The sequence below is a fragment of the Triticum aestivum genome, chromosome 7A (assembly GCF_018294505.1).
Source record: "Triticum aestivum cultivar Chinese Spring chromosome 7A, IWGSC CS RefSeq v2.1, whole genome shotgun sequence".
NCBI classification, from domain to species: Eukaryota; Viridiplantae; Streptophyta; class Magnoliopsida; order Poales; family Poaceae; genus Triticum; species Triticum aestivum.
The window spans coordinates 330,403,450-330,418,502 of NC_057812.1; positions in this window are offsets into that span (position 1 = coordinate 330,403,450).

The window sequence follows — 15,053 nt, forward strand, 5'->3', positions numbered from 1 at the left end:
TGCACCTTGGAATCTGAACATGTGTTGGGGAACAACCAAATTGAGCCTTATAAAATGGAAAAACAAAATTTTGAGATAAGCCCTATAAAACCGGAAAGGACGGAGTAGAAAAAGAAGTACTCCATCCAGGAATAGTGCCGCACTTCGAAATTAGAACCGTCAATAAATTTTGAGCTTGCGTCTCGTCACATTCCAAATTACTCCATGCTATATTGAATTGCAAACCTGTTCACACCGATCACAACCTAAACGGTTTCCCACTTAGGAGTGTATTAGTACTCGGTTATAAATACTAGTATGCCAAGATGACTGCACATTCCTCCTCAACTCCTCATCCACAAAAACAAACAAGTCATTCTGCATCCTTCCCTTGCGTCTGCCATGGCCAGCGTGAGTTCTGGTTCGAGAGATTGCCACCAGGGAGAGGCGAGCATGGAAGCGGAAGCATGAGAGATGTCCCGCCTCGCTGCGAGAGCAGCCGACATGTCCCGCCGCGCGGAAGTAGCAGCACAGAGCTCCCACCACACCGCTGAAGCAGCACGGAGGTCCCGCCACGCCATCGATGCAGCAGACTGGTCCGGCCGCTCCACGGAAGCAGCAGAGATGCCGCCGTGCCACGAATGCTGCAGAGATGTCCCGCCGCGCTGCGGTGGCCTGGGAAAATTTCTCGCGGGCAGGCGGCGACTGTTACAGGTGCATGCATGCGATCGTCCATAGCCAGCTGGATCAGATCTCCGGCTCGGCAAGGTTGCAGGACGACATGATAGCCTCGTTTGAACAGGCTAACGGTGTCACCCGACAACTAAGGGAGGGCAATGAGAGGCTCCGGGGCGAGCGCGGCCTGTTGAGGGAAAAGATCATCTGAAGTGCAGACTAGCAGGAGGAGACCAGTGCCTTGTTGAAGAGGACCGGCGTCATCGTCAAGAAACTTATGGACGAGAATGACATGCTCTGCAACGAGCGCCAAAGGCTGGTGGAGGAATCCGTGGATGTTCTCAAGCAGCGTCTTGAGGACACGAAAGAGTTCATCGCCGCTCGCCGCGGAGACTAGTTTCCTGCTTTCTTTTGATGTAATAATCGGTTTAGGATGTGGATTGTGTCGTCGGTTGTGAAATGTTGGGTTCTAGCGTGGATGTTTGGCCTTTGTTGGCCTCTTGGGATGTTGCGATTTCAATCTGGTAGCTTTTAGTCCTTCGTGTTAGGCTGGAGTTGTGCTAAACTTCTTGTGAATTGTGGTGGTTTTCAATAATGAAAATCGGAAGGGGCAAGCCCTTCTTTGATAAAAAAATTAATCGTCCTTATATATTCATCAGTCTTCCTATAAGTCGCAGTAGATGCTATATAGATCCGTCGGATCTTACATCAAGATCCGTGCTTTCATATTTTCTTTTCTCTCTCTTAAATCTCAGTCGAGTGAGACATAGCCATGCCATTAAACAGAGGCTCGGGTGCCATTAATGGAGACCTTGGGAGAGAGGTGGATGGCAGATGGAGGTCAAAGGCTCTCCTCCCGATAAGCACGCGCAGGAGTCTGATCACACGCCTCTCGTACTCAAATAGCTACCCTGCACGACGCCTCCTAGCTAATAAAAAATGGGGACGCGTGGCAGCACGTAAATGGTACTAGTAAGTAGAACGCCCACGGTTTCAATAATACTTGTGTTTCGATTGTAACGTGACAGCACTTGTTCCAAAATGACTTTTTTGATTGTTAATATGTGCGCCTTCGCAAATCGGACTGCAAATTTACCACAGCATGTTGGTGCCATGTCATGGCACCAAGCCAAGTTTCATTATTTTCATGCGTGTTTTGGATTTACATGAATTAAAAAACTAAGTTTCTCAATGTTTCCAACCCAGCCACGACGCCCAGAATTTTGAATTTCATTCCCATTTCTTGCATGGAACCTAGAAATTTACCCGAGGACACACATGTGATTTTTCAGCCAACTTTAGTGCACTGGAACATGTGCTTGTATTTCAAATTTGAATTATGCACACAAAGGTGACACGTTCCCTCCCAGAACCACGAGCCTTCTTGAGAGAAACTCCGATTTGCAAGAAGCTTATACCAAAATTTGTTCCTATTCGGCCAATTTTTTTTACCACGGCATGGTACTACCATGACATGACACCGTGCCAAGTTTCATGATTTTAAAACCAAGTTTCTCAATGTTCTCGACCGAGCCACGATGCCCAGATGTTTGAATTTTATTCTCATTTTTTGCATGGGACCTACTCCCTCCTTCCATCTATGTAGGGCCTAATGTGTTTTTCAAGACAACCTTTGACTATTGACAAGATTAATAGCACATGAGATGTATACTATGAAAATTATATTATTGGAAGCTCCTTTGACATACAAAATTGAAGGTATGCTTTGTGTAAGTTGCATGTCATATATTATTGCTCTAATGTTTGGTCAAAGTTAGCCTCGAAAAACGCATTATGACCTATATAGATGGAAGGAGGGAGTAGAAATTCACCCGAGGACACAAATGTGATTTTTCAACCAACTATGGTGCACGGGAGCATGTGCTTGTAGTTCAAATTTGAATTATGCACATTAAATGACCAAAAACTCAATTAATGTGTAAATAAGGCCAAACGAAGCCGGAATAATTCCAAAATTTAACAGGGCACTCATGTAGTTCTATGTTGCCTTTGTAAATAAACTCAAGGGGGACAACATATATCATTTCGCACTTAAAGGTGGCACGTTCCCTCTCAGAACCACGAGCCTTCTTGAGAGAAGCTTCAGTTTGCAAAAGCTTATACCAAAATCTGTTCCTATTCGGCCAATTTTTTTACCACAACATGGTAGTACCATGACATGACATCCATGCCAAGTTTCATGATTTTCAGACGTGTTTTGGATTTACAAGAATTTTAAAACCAAGTTTCTCAATGTTCTCGGCCGAGCCACGATGCCCAGATGTTTTAATTTTATTCTCAATTCTTGCATGGGACCTAGAAATTCACCCGAGGACACAAATGTGATTTTTCAACCAACTTTGGTGCACGAGAGCACGTGCTTGTAGTTCAAATTTGACTTATGCACATTAAATGACCAGAAACTCAATTAATGTATAAAAAATGACAAACAAACCCAGAATAATTCCAAAATTTAACAGGGCACTAATGTAGTTCTATGTTGCCTTTGTTAAGAAACTCAAGGGGGGCAGCGTATATCGTTTCACACTCAAAGGTGGCACGTTCCCTCTTAGAACCACGAGCTTCCAAATTGGCCCAATTTTTTACCACAACATGTTAGTGTCACACCATGCCAAGTTTCATGATTTCCAGGCGAGTTTTGGATTTACATGAATTTAAAATCAAAGTTTCTCGATGTTCTCGGCCGAGTCATGACGCCTAGATGTTTGAATTTCATTCTCATTTCTTCCATGGGACCTAGAATTTGAACCAAGGACACACATGTGATTTTTCAACCCACTTTGGTGCACCGGAGCATGTGCATGCAATTCATATTTAGATTATGCACATTAAAAGTCCAGAAACTCAATTAATGTATAAAAAGGCCAAATGAACCCGAAATAATTCCAAAATTTAATAGGGCACTCATATAGTTCTATGTTGCCTCTGTAAATAAAATCAGGGGGGAGGCATCGTATATCGTTTCGCACACAAAGGTGACACGTTCCCTCTCGGAACCACGAGGCTTGTTGAGAGAATGTCCGATTTTGCAAGAGGCTTATACCAAAACTTGTCCCAGTTCAGCCGAAAATTATATGTATGAAAACAGGGTTTAGATTATCCCAAACATCTCGCTACCTAGACCAATAATGTACTATGTTTTGAATTCAACATAAAATGGATACAAATATTTCAATTAGAGAGCGTATGGTACATGTAGTTCATAGTGAAATATGATTACTCTATATGTATGTTTTTTGTTATCAAGATAATATTTAAATTATTGTATAACTCGACAACAATCGTATTCAAATAAGGAAAATTGATTCAAATTTAGTCCATATGGTAGACGACAATATATATGTTCACATGGTGGAGTAAAATGTTCATATATGATGGAAGATCAAAATGTATGACTACATCAATTATAAACCGCAACGTCACCTAACGATATATTCGAGTTCAACATAACGTGGAATCAAAAATTGAAATTCGAGATCATGGCATCTGTAATCATATAAAAAGGGACATTACTCTTTCTTTGGTGGGAATTGATTTGTTTTTTGTTGTTGTTGAGGGAAGTGCGAATCAATATGGTACTGTGCCGGGTAATCTTGTTCTCCCGATTTTTTTACATTTTTCTTGTAGTTTTTTCAATGGCATCTATAGCAATATAGTAAAAGGGGACATGACTCTCTTGTGTCTTGTATGAATTGTTTTTTTACACGTTAAGTTTGTTCTGCCAAACAAGGAATCTGCACCTTGTTATCCCAAAATTTTCAAGCTCGGGTATCTTTTGTCTCACCTCCTTTGAAACTCTCGCTTCTTCAACCCGCGTCGCGCCTTGTTATCCTGAAATTTGGACGCGCGCGAGAACTCCCTCCTCATCCGAAATCGCTCCCGCAGCCTATACATGCAAAATCCCCCTTCTATCCCTCAGCCAGAAATGAAGCTCCACGTCGCGGTGTCAAAACCGGTGGGGGTACGCTGGTAACTTACCCTACATTTTGGACAAGCGCGTCCCTAAGCTTGGCTCCCCCTCCCCCTTCTCCCCCCCCCCATTCATACACCGAGGCTGCCAAAACTAGCGAAACCCCACTTTCCTCCGTCGGCCTCCCGACCGCCGCCCAGCCAGAGACTCTTCCCCGACTACGTCATCCACCGCAATAGCTCGCCGTCCCTCATCCACCGCACCGGATGAGGATCCGTTGTCAATCTCGTCGTCCCGCCGGATCAGTCGCCCCGTCCTCCACCTCCAAGGAGCTGCCATGACGTTCGCCTTGTCTATCGCGCCACCTAAATCCCCACAGCGCCGTCTTGACCTGCCCCACCAGAACCGCGGCACCCTCACCAATTCCTCCGATGAAGCCGAGGCCAACTCGGCGCCACCAAGGAGGTTCTGCACTCATCGCTGCATTTTATCTTTTATTCGATCTCATGGGGCTGCCGGTGCTCGATACCGAGTAGACATGGTGTGTCTCCATCGACGGCGCCATCGCCGGCCACATCATCCATGGTGTCTCTCCCCCATGTCGTTGCTTCCTCGGCAGCGACTTCCACAATGGCACTAGCTGCAGCTGCTCCGGCTCTCGCTCGCGCTGCGGCTCTGTTCTTGCTATCGGTCGCGCTGCTGCACTGCTCCTGCTTTCGTTCGTGTTGCTGCTCTGCTCTTGCTCTCGCTTGCGCTACTGCTGCTGCACGACCTCCGGCACCTACAGGAGTTGCTGCTTTAGCACTCACTCGCGGTGCTACTGCACGAATTGCTCTCTGCTAGTGTGTTCCCTACTCAAGCGTCTGCTGATTTAGATCACTGCTTCTCTGCTACTAGTGCTCGAACGTCCTAAACATCTATTGCAATGCTCTGTTACTAGTTCAATCAGTTTCGACAGTAAAATTCAGTCTTGACTATGAAGTTCATTTTCTTTAGTTAAGTTTAGATTGAACAATACTTACAGCATCTGTCGGAGCGGCCGTGGCGCGGCTGATGCATTTTATATCTAGCACTTTTTGGTGATGTATTTTACATCATCTATTGCAGATGATATTAGGGTCCCACTTCAGATTAACGTTGTCTGTCTTGTCATGCTTCAGCCTCCTTGCCGTACACCTTAGCGGAGCTGCTCCAACGACGGAACTGTCCATCACAGTGGAGCAGTACCCTCGGTGCCGTTTCCAGAGGCCTCGGATCTTCTTCCCCGCCTCCAACAGTCACACCAGCATCATCACCATCCTCCACGTCCAACCCAATGATGCTGAGGTCCACAAGGCTATGCCAAAGAGGTTGTACACTCGTCGCATCACTTTGTTTCTACATTCCTCTGTTCTTCCAATTCATGTGAGCCAAACACCCAGGTTGACTGAAATCCTATGTTTCCAAATGCTTTGTTTTGCACGTGCATTCCTATCCTATTCATGTGTTTTTCCTGTCCCTGCATTTATAGAATCATCCAATTCTAAGGAGCCCTTACAGATTTACATCATTTTCAGATAGGCGTCAAAGAAAACTCTGTGTGTTATGTCCTGCTCCTGCCGTGCCGTCATCTGGGGTCTTCTATGTGGTTCATGTTGGGTGGGCAACAAACAATATATGATCCATTGTCTATCTTTTTAAACTGAAGCTATAATCTACCTGCTATCATTAGTTTTGGATCCATCCACTCGTTTGCTACCATCAGTCTTGATTTTTGCATGCACCCCTTAGGCCTTACAAAATCTAACTATTTTTTTTATTATGCATGTCAGATATTGTACACAATCGTACTGAACATGTAGAGAAAAAGAGAAGACCGTTGTGTGCGAATATAATGTCATGCAGACGCCGCTCCATGGTGGGCGAAGTGCCCCCCCCCCCTCCTGCATTTCCAAATTGTATTCCAGAGGAAGATAACTGTTCAGATGGAGATTCAGAAGGAGCCGACCACACCTGTTTACCACCTGAGGTGTTTGCTCTAACCTGGCATGTTGATGTTGGTCATATCATGCATATGGCGCCTTGCATTGCTTACATTATACATCTTATATGTCATCAGCTTAGTTTAGATTTGCTTTGTGTGAATGCCACCTGTTTGGTTTCTATATCATACTCCCACCATTCGTAAATATTTGTCTTTTTAGAGATTTCAACAAGTGACTACATACGGAACAAAATGAGTGAATCTACACTCTAAAAATGTCTATATACATCCGTATGTGGTAGTCCATTTGAAATCTCTAAAAAGACAAATATTTAGGAACGGAGGGAGTATATGGGAATTATGCAATGCCATCTTCTTTAGCCAGGCATCATATACGTGAATCATGCAATGCCATCCTGTTTAACCAGTCATCGTATATGTGAATTGTATCATGCCATATTTTTTTCTATAATGTATTCCATTTGTCAACAATGTTTATACATTCATCTACTCTTCCTGTGCATCAGCCATTTGAGTCGATCATGGGAAAATCTGGAGTGAAAACAAGGTTTTCTGAGCAGTCAGTGCTACCTGTCGATGCAGATTTCTTGTTGGTTATAGATAGCTCCTCAGAGGAGGATTCAGAGAGAGATGACCAGTCGTATCCCCCCCGAGGTGCATGCTCTAACTTGGCTGGGTTATATTGCTCATATCATGCATATGGTGTCTTGCATTGCCATGCCATCTGCTTAGATTAGACATGCTTCGTGTGAATGCCTTTTGTTTGCTTTCTATATCAGATATGTGAATTATGCAATGCCATGTTTTTCAGCCAGTTATCATATATGTGAATTATGCACCGCCATGGAGCCAGGCATCATATATGTGAATTATCTCATGCCATCTTTTTTTTCATTACGTATTCCATTTGTCAACAATCTGTGTATATTGAACTACTCTTCATGTGTATCAGCCATTTGAGCCGGTTATGGAAAAATTTGGAGTGAAAACAAGGTCTTCATAGCAGGCAATGGTACCTATTGAAGCATATATCTCGATGGTTACAGGGAGCTCGTCAGAGGAGGATTCAGAGACAGATGACCAGTCCTATATCCCACCTGAGGTGTATGCTCTAAGTTGCAATGTTTATATTTCTCATATGATGCATATGGTGTCTTGCATTGCTTAGTTTAGACATCATATGCACAATATTGAATTCTATCTGCTTAGTTTAGAGATCATACATGCGAGTGCCAGCTGCTTAGTATATGAATCAATTATGTCAATTATATCATGCCATCCTGTATACTTAGACAACATGTATGTGAATTATTTCATCCCATCCTATTTTAGAAAGACATCATATATGTTGAATTATGCCATTATATCCTGTTAAGTTATCCATCATATATCTGAAACTATGTCATGCTATCATGTTTAGTTAGGCATCATATATGTGAAATTGTGTCATGATGTCCTGTTTGGTTAGACAACATATATGTGAATTACCACATCTGTCTATCATACAATGTCTGTATGTTCAATTTCTTTTCTTGTTTATTAGCCATTTGAATTGGAGGGGGTGATGGCGGTATCTAAGGGAGCAAAAACCCGTTCTTCACAAAAGACAGCGCTACCCGTCGATGCAGATAGAACCATGGTTGTACTGGCCCACAAACTAGCCCCACCACACATAATCGAGACTCTTCCAGATTGCCCACTTACACCGTTGGCAGAGAACCAGCTACAACCCATCGAACCGCAACCCCAGTGGATAGTAACCCACTTATAGTTGACAAAGCACCATGTCCACCATAGAGTACCCCCACACGAGCAGTTTGTAAAGCTACTGCAGTGCCCAAACCATGAAGACCACCACAGCTAACACAAACTCCATGTTTAAAGCAGAAGAGGAACTGTTCTCAGGTCAGATTCCGTAGCTATGGTCCATACTCCTTTGCTGTTGCATCACTGTATTTATTAATACCAACTACTTTCGAATTTGAAGGATCCAATTGAAACTCCAATGGCGCAACAGGTATGTTTTAAACCTATTTCTTTAACTGGATTGCTGTTCTAACTTCTTGCTCTATGTTGATTTCAGTTTAAGTTGTATAAACAGTTATGTTCTCATGTGATGCACATTACAAGTGCTGCCAATGTTGTGTAGTTTCTCACACTTATATTCTGTCTATGCTGTTGTGTCTTAAAAATATATGAGTTGAACTGTGTCTTTGTCTTGATTAGGGAACATAAACTAGAATGATATGGACCATACAGTGACCATAGTACATAGATATATGTTTGTTTCATGTTGTTATCATGTTCACCTTACTACTGAACCGGTTTACCAAATGAGTTTTGTATACTACAAGCTAAACCTGTGATGTGTCTGCTTGTTTCTCTTGTAGTATGCAAACAGAATATTGGAGAAGAGCACCCCACTATGCAATGGTAGAGAAAGTAATGCAGATAAGGTTCAAGATAGTGAGACAACCCTGTTGGTCTCCAAGAAAGGTGATAAAAATGATCTTATAGAGAGTGAGAAAACCCCACAGTCTTGTGTTGATGTAGTGTTCGAGTTACTGGCCAGTACCGCTGGCACAAGCTCTTCGAACTCGCTGCCTGAATCACTTCGGCTTCTTCAGTCTCAGCTACAAGTTGAAAGGCATCAGTCAGCTGTGTTGCGGCAAGAAGCCGAAGGACTGAGGAAGTCCCTACAGAATTCAGATGCGTACTTTCTTGTGCAATAGCAAGCGCTGGAGGATCTAAGCGTCAAACAAGAGAAAGTTAATAAGCTTGCTAAGCATCTTGCCAGCATTATGGGTACCCAGGATATTGTTTCTTGAACTCTTCTGAAGTGGTTTTAGTTCTGGACTTGTTTTGCTGCGGCGTTTATATGCTGCTTTGTTCCCTATATTTGCACTGGTGGCGAACTTTGATGCCTAGTGGATGTAATATGTGTAATAGCCGTGATAGCCTAGCATAAGTTACTTGCTTATTTATTTCCTTGTTGTCTTGTTTATTTGTTTGCTTGTAGTCAGTGCAGTTCTTTTTCCGTGGTTTGCTAGTGGCTGCAATAACCTATTTTTTAAAACTAGGCCACAATAACCATGGGCTAATATTTACTGTAGTGACACTGGGCCTCCTACGGGCTGTAGAAATAGTGGGCTTTCTACGGGCCATAGAAACAGTAAGCCTTCTACGGGCCGTAGAAACAATGGGCCATCTACGGGCCGTATCATCAATGGGCCTTATACGGGCCGTATGATCGATTGGCCAAACATGGGCCAATAACAGGCTGCATTATGGTCGTAAACAGGCTAGAGTTGGAATCGTCCGTTCATGGGCCGACCATAATGGGCCATCGTTAATGGGCCGTATTTGATGACGCTATGAAAACGGCCCAATGTATTAACGGACCACAAACGGGCCGACTGTAACCACGGGCTGAATTTGGCCCACAAGCAGAAGATGACAGTAACGGGCCGTAAGTAAACGAATGCTGGAAATGAGCACAAGAATAAATGGGCTCTGAGAAGGCCGAAAGATAACATGGGCTGGAAACGGCCCAACGGAATAACGGGCCGTTAATGGGTATAAAGTGATACACTGTTCGTTACGGGCTAGTTTCACCACGGGCCGTTAATGGGTGTAAAGTGATACACTGTTCATTACAGGCTAGTTTCACCACGGGCCGTTAATAGGCCAAGAGTTACATAGGGCCTCATATGGGCCGAAAGACGTCATGGGCCATACATGGGCCAGAAGTGAAAATGGGCTGGAATCAAATTGGATGGCCCAGATGACGCTACTGAGCCTAATTTGGATAGGGCGTAACATGCCTTGGGTTAGCAGGTTGTAAATGGGCTATATGCGAACATGCCGTTAACAGGATTTCCATGGGCCGGCCCGCCACCTTTTGACCAAGTCAAATGGGCTGGCCTTTTCACAGGAATGGGCCTCTGTTGGGCCATGCCATGTGTCGACGTATCATAGGCGCCTTCTGTCCAATGAGTGGATGACATCTGTCCCAACGATGAGCCGCCACGTGTTTCCTCCAGCCAATGATGATTTTACAAGTGGAAAATCCCCATTGGTTGGGGCTGTTAACGGGTTATCGGGTCCAAAACGCGACACAATAGCTTAACGGCGTTCCGTTATGGTGGATGCCACGTGTCGGTCACCCTTGACGAAAGCACTTCTGTGACACGCGATTTATCGTCATGGAAGTGCACACTTCCGTGATGATAATTTTGGTTATGTCATGGAACACTTCTATGACAGTACAGGTATGACTATCTTGATTCTGTCATAAAATCATCATGGATGTACATGCATGACAAAAAAAGCGACCTACTATGACAAACACGTATCATCACGAAACTGTATTTTTTTGTAGTGATAGAAGATTTCATCCTCCACATCCATATGGCCCGTGGGGATGACCTCCATGCCATTAAATACCTCCCACTAAAACTAAAAGGGTCAGCTCGGTACTGGTTAAACAGCCTGCCTGAAAATTCCATAGGCAGCTGGGAGGACTTGGAAGAGTCCCTCCTCGATAACTTCCAAGGAACATATGTCCGGCCACTAGATGCCGATGACCTAAGTAAAATTGTCCAACGGCCTGGAGAATCAGCCAGGGAGCTCTGGACTCAGTCCTTAGTCAAAAAGAACCAAATCGTCGACTGTCCGGGCATGGAAGCCCTTGCGGCTTTCAAACATGGTGTCCGGGACGAATGGCTTGCACGCCACCTTGGCCAAGAAGGACCTAAATCCATGACATCCCTCACTGCTCTGATGAACCGCTTTTGCATGGGGGAAGACAGCTAGCTCGCTCGTAGAAGCAATAGCGCCAGCAACCCGGGCACCTCCAAAATCCAAGACGGCAACGGCAAGCCACGAGGAAGCAAAAACAAAAGTCGCAAGGACAATGAAAGATCAGGCGACACGGCGGTCAACGCCGGATTCAGCATTCCCAAGCCCGGTCAGCGGAAGAAGCCATTCAAGGCTCAAGGCGAATCGAGACGAACCATCCAACCAGGACAGGATATTGAGCCAACCATGCTAGATTCATGGCCACCCCGATAAACCAGCTAATCATACCAACAGAAATTGCTGGGTCTTTAAACAGGCCGGCAAACTCAACGCCGAACATAGGGGGAGGAGGCCACCAAGCGACAGGGATGACGGAAAGGTTCACTAATGAAACACCGGGGGTCAGAAGCAATCTCCACCCGAGGATCATCTACTCCTAGAACGGAAATAGCAAGCTGGCTTCCGCTGCCCACTCCACACACCTACAAAATTTGTACCGCGCATACATCATTACGCATTGGCGGAAGCACAATACGGACAAGCCTGCAAGCACTCTAGTAACTTTCTTTTATTACTTATTATTTTCTTCCTTCGCTATCCTTTAAAAACAGCTGACGAACAGGATAAACATCTGAAACTGGCTCTATCGGAGTCCGGATCCGTACACCCACCCAAGGGGCTACTTCCATCAAGGATTCCCCCCACTGAGGACTGGCGGCGCAGACGTGCGACAGCAGGTCCAAAATAACTTTTTGTAGACCGCACTCTCTATTTCTTGAGCCTGTACTATGCATGTTCCTCCGCCTCCAACGCTGAGCATGTCAAATAGCCGGGCGGATGGCTTATATATATATATATATATATATATATATATATATATATATATATATATATATATATATATATATATAGGGTCGCGCTATTCGTCACCCTGGGTGAGGAATAGTTATTCTTCACCCCCTTCTATTTTACCAACAATGCACCATAATTTTACGTTCCGTAAGTTTTGTCTTATTTCCGACGCAAAAAGACACCGTAAGAAAATATATAATCGCCGTAAAAAATATTTTATGTTATGTAAGATTACAAGCGTAAAAACATAGTCTAAAATACACATAAACTGCAAATTTTCTTGTCTTATGACCTATATTTTTATTTTCTTATGTCAAATTTTACGTAGTGAATCAATAGGAATGTAACTATTTAAATTCCAAACGTAATTTAATTATGAAATGATTGTAAGATTACGTCGGGTGAAGAATAACTTATTCTGCACCCTGGGTGATGAATAGTAACACTATATATATATAAACACTATTCTGTAGAAATACTATTCTGATCACGGGATCAGAATAATATTCTGATCACAACATGAACTTCCTGAGTAACGCGTCTGACCTTCCCCGAGTACTAGGTTGAACTTCAGCTAAAAGTCCAAATGGGGCTTGTGATATACTGTTGGATAGCTATTGACATCAGTATCATGACCCAAGTTAAATTTTTGGCAAAATGTGAGCGGTTTAAGAGCAGTTTTGAAAACCGTTTTTTCTTCATACAAAACACGTGAATCGTATTTTCGATCGCATTTTTAAACCGTTTATCGGAATGAGGCAAATAATATGGCACTGAAAAACTGCTGCAAAACCGCTCCTTCCACATGTTGAAAGTTTTCTCTAGTTCCCTACGGTTAAAGAGTAATTCGGAAAATTATAGAATTTCGCAAACTGAACACCCGAGTTTGTATTTTCGATGCCATTTCTAAACGGCTAATCCAATTGAGACAAATAATATGGCGTTGGAAATCTTATGAAAATGCGCTACTTTTTCATGTTAAAAGTTTTTTCTAATTTTGAACGGTTTAAAAGTAATTTAGAAAACGGTACAAGTTCTACCGAGTTCGTATTTTCGAGGAAAGTTTTTAACCGTATGTACAAATGCAGCAAATGATATGGCGTTGGAAAGCTTGAAGAAATGCGAAACTTTTTTGTATATATCATTTCTCCAAATTCATTACGGTTTTATGTCAGTTTTGAAAATGGCTAAAACCGTATTTTTTTCATAATTTCTACAAACTTTATCGGAATGGGGCAAATAATATACTGCTGAAAAGCTACAAAAAATTCTAAACTTTTTCATGTTGATGGTTTTCTCTGAATCCTGGCCATTTTCAAGTAATTTTGAAAACGGCGAGATCGTGCATTCTGCCTTTATCGTGAAACAGATTCTTCAAATATGCACCACGTGAAGAACTTTAACTTCTCAGCGTGTGTGCTTGAACTTCACTCTGTTTTTCACATGTTTTTTTTCTCGTAGATCTCCATCCACTGCAAGTAGCTCTCCATCCATTCACCGGAATTGAGCATGTGATATACCGATGGAAAGCTGTTGTAAACACGCAAGTTTCTCGTGTTGATCATCTTTTCATACTCGCGACGATTTTAAAAGTTTTTCATCTAAAATTCATTCAGTGTAGTAGTTAAACTTCCTGCTGTTTTCACGTTGAACTTCTGTGGCGTATTTTTGTTTGTAATTTTCTCATCTATTCGTTAGTGTTACACAAATAATATTCCTTTTGTACAAACGTCTCTCACAATAATTTATTTAACTTTCTCTGACCGAGGACTTGAACTTACACAAATGATATTCCTGTCGTTTTGAGGTAAATTAGAAAATGGCGAGATCATGATTTATGCGTTCATCGCGAACGAAAATGCACTGGGTGAATTAGTTGAACTTCTGGGGCATCTTTGTTTGAACTTCACTCTGTTTTTGATGTGATGTTTTTTGACCTGTTGCTTTTTGCACCACGTGAAATTGTTGAACTTCTCGGGCATGTTTTTTTGAACCTCACTCTGTTTTTGACGAATTGTTTTTTGCACTGCGTGAAGTAATTGAACTTCTGGGGCATGTCTATTTGAACTTCACTCTGTTTCACTTTACTGTAATTTTCTTATATGAAATACACATCATGTAGTACTGAACTTCCGGCTGTTATCACTTTGAACTTCTCTATGGTTTGAGAGAATTATTTTAAAACACAAAAAACAACATGTTTTTTATGTATTTTGGACATCTAAATACGCGGTGAACCTCTCTCACAAGAATTTTTTGAACTTTTCCTCGTTGAGCAATTGAACTTCTAGCAACCATTTTTTTCGTTTATGAGTTGTTTTTAAAAGTGCAAAAAATGGCATTGTGTTTTTTATTTTTTGAACTGGTAAATCCTATGTTTTAATAAACTCTAAACTTTTGTGTTATTTCAATTTGAACTTCACCTTTTTATATTTTGAGTAAAGAATTGTATTGGATTTTTCTATGGAAAAAATCGAACATGGAAATACAAGGTGAACCTCTCTCGCAAGAATTTTTGAACTTCTCCGGACAGAGCACTTGAACTTCTTTCAACAAACTTGAACTTCTCGTTGTTTCACTATGAACTTATGTCGCATTTTTTTATACGTCGAATTACACGCAATTGGCGGTCGGTCGTCCTGCAATATAAATTCCAAACCGTGCACGGAGATGCACGTGAATTTCTTGCAATAAATCTGAGTTTTTTATATACTTTGAACTTCTGTGTTATTTCAATTTCAACTTCTTAGTCACATTCTTAGAAAGGAAATATGTTTTTAAATAAACATCAAACATTTTTTTGTAAATTGCACTTCACCGTTTTATTTTTCT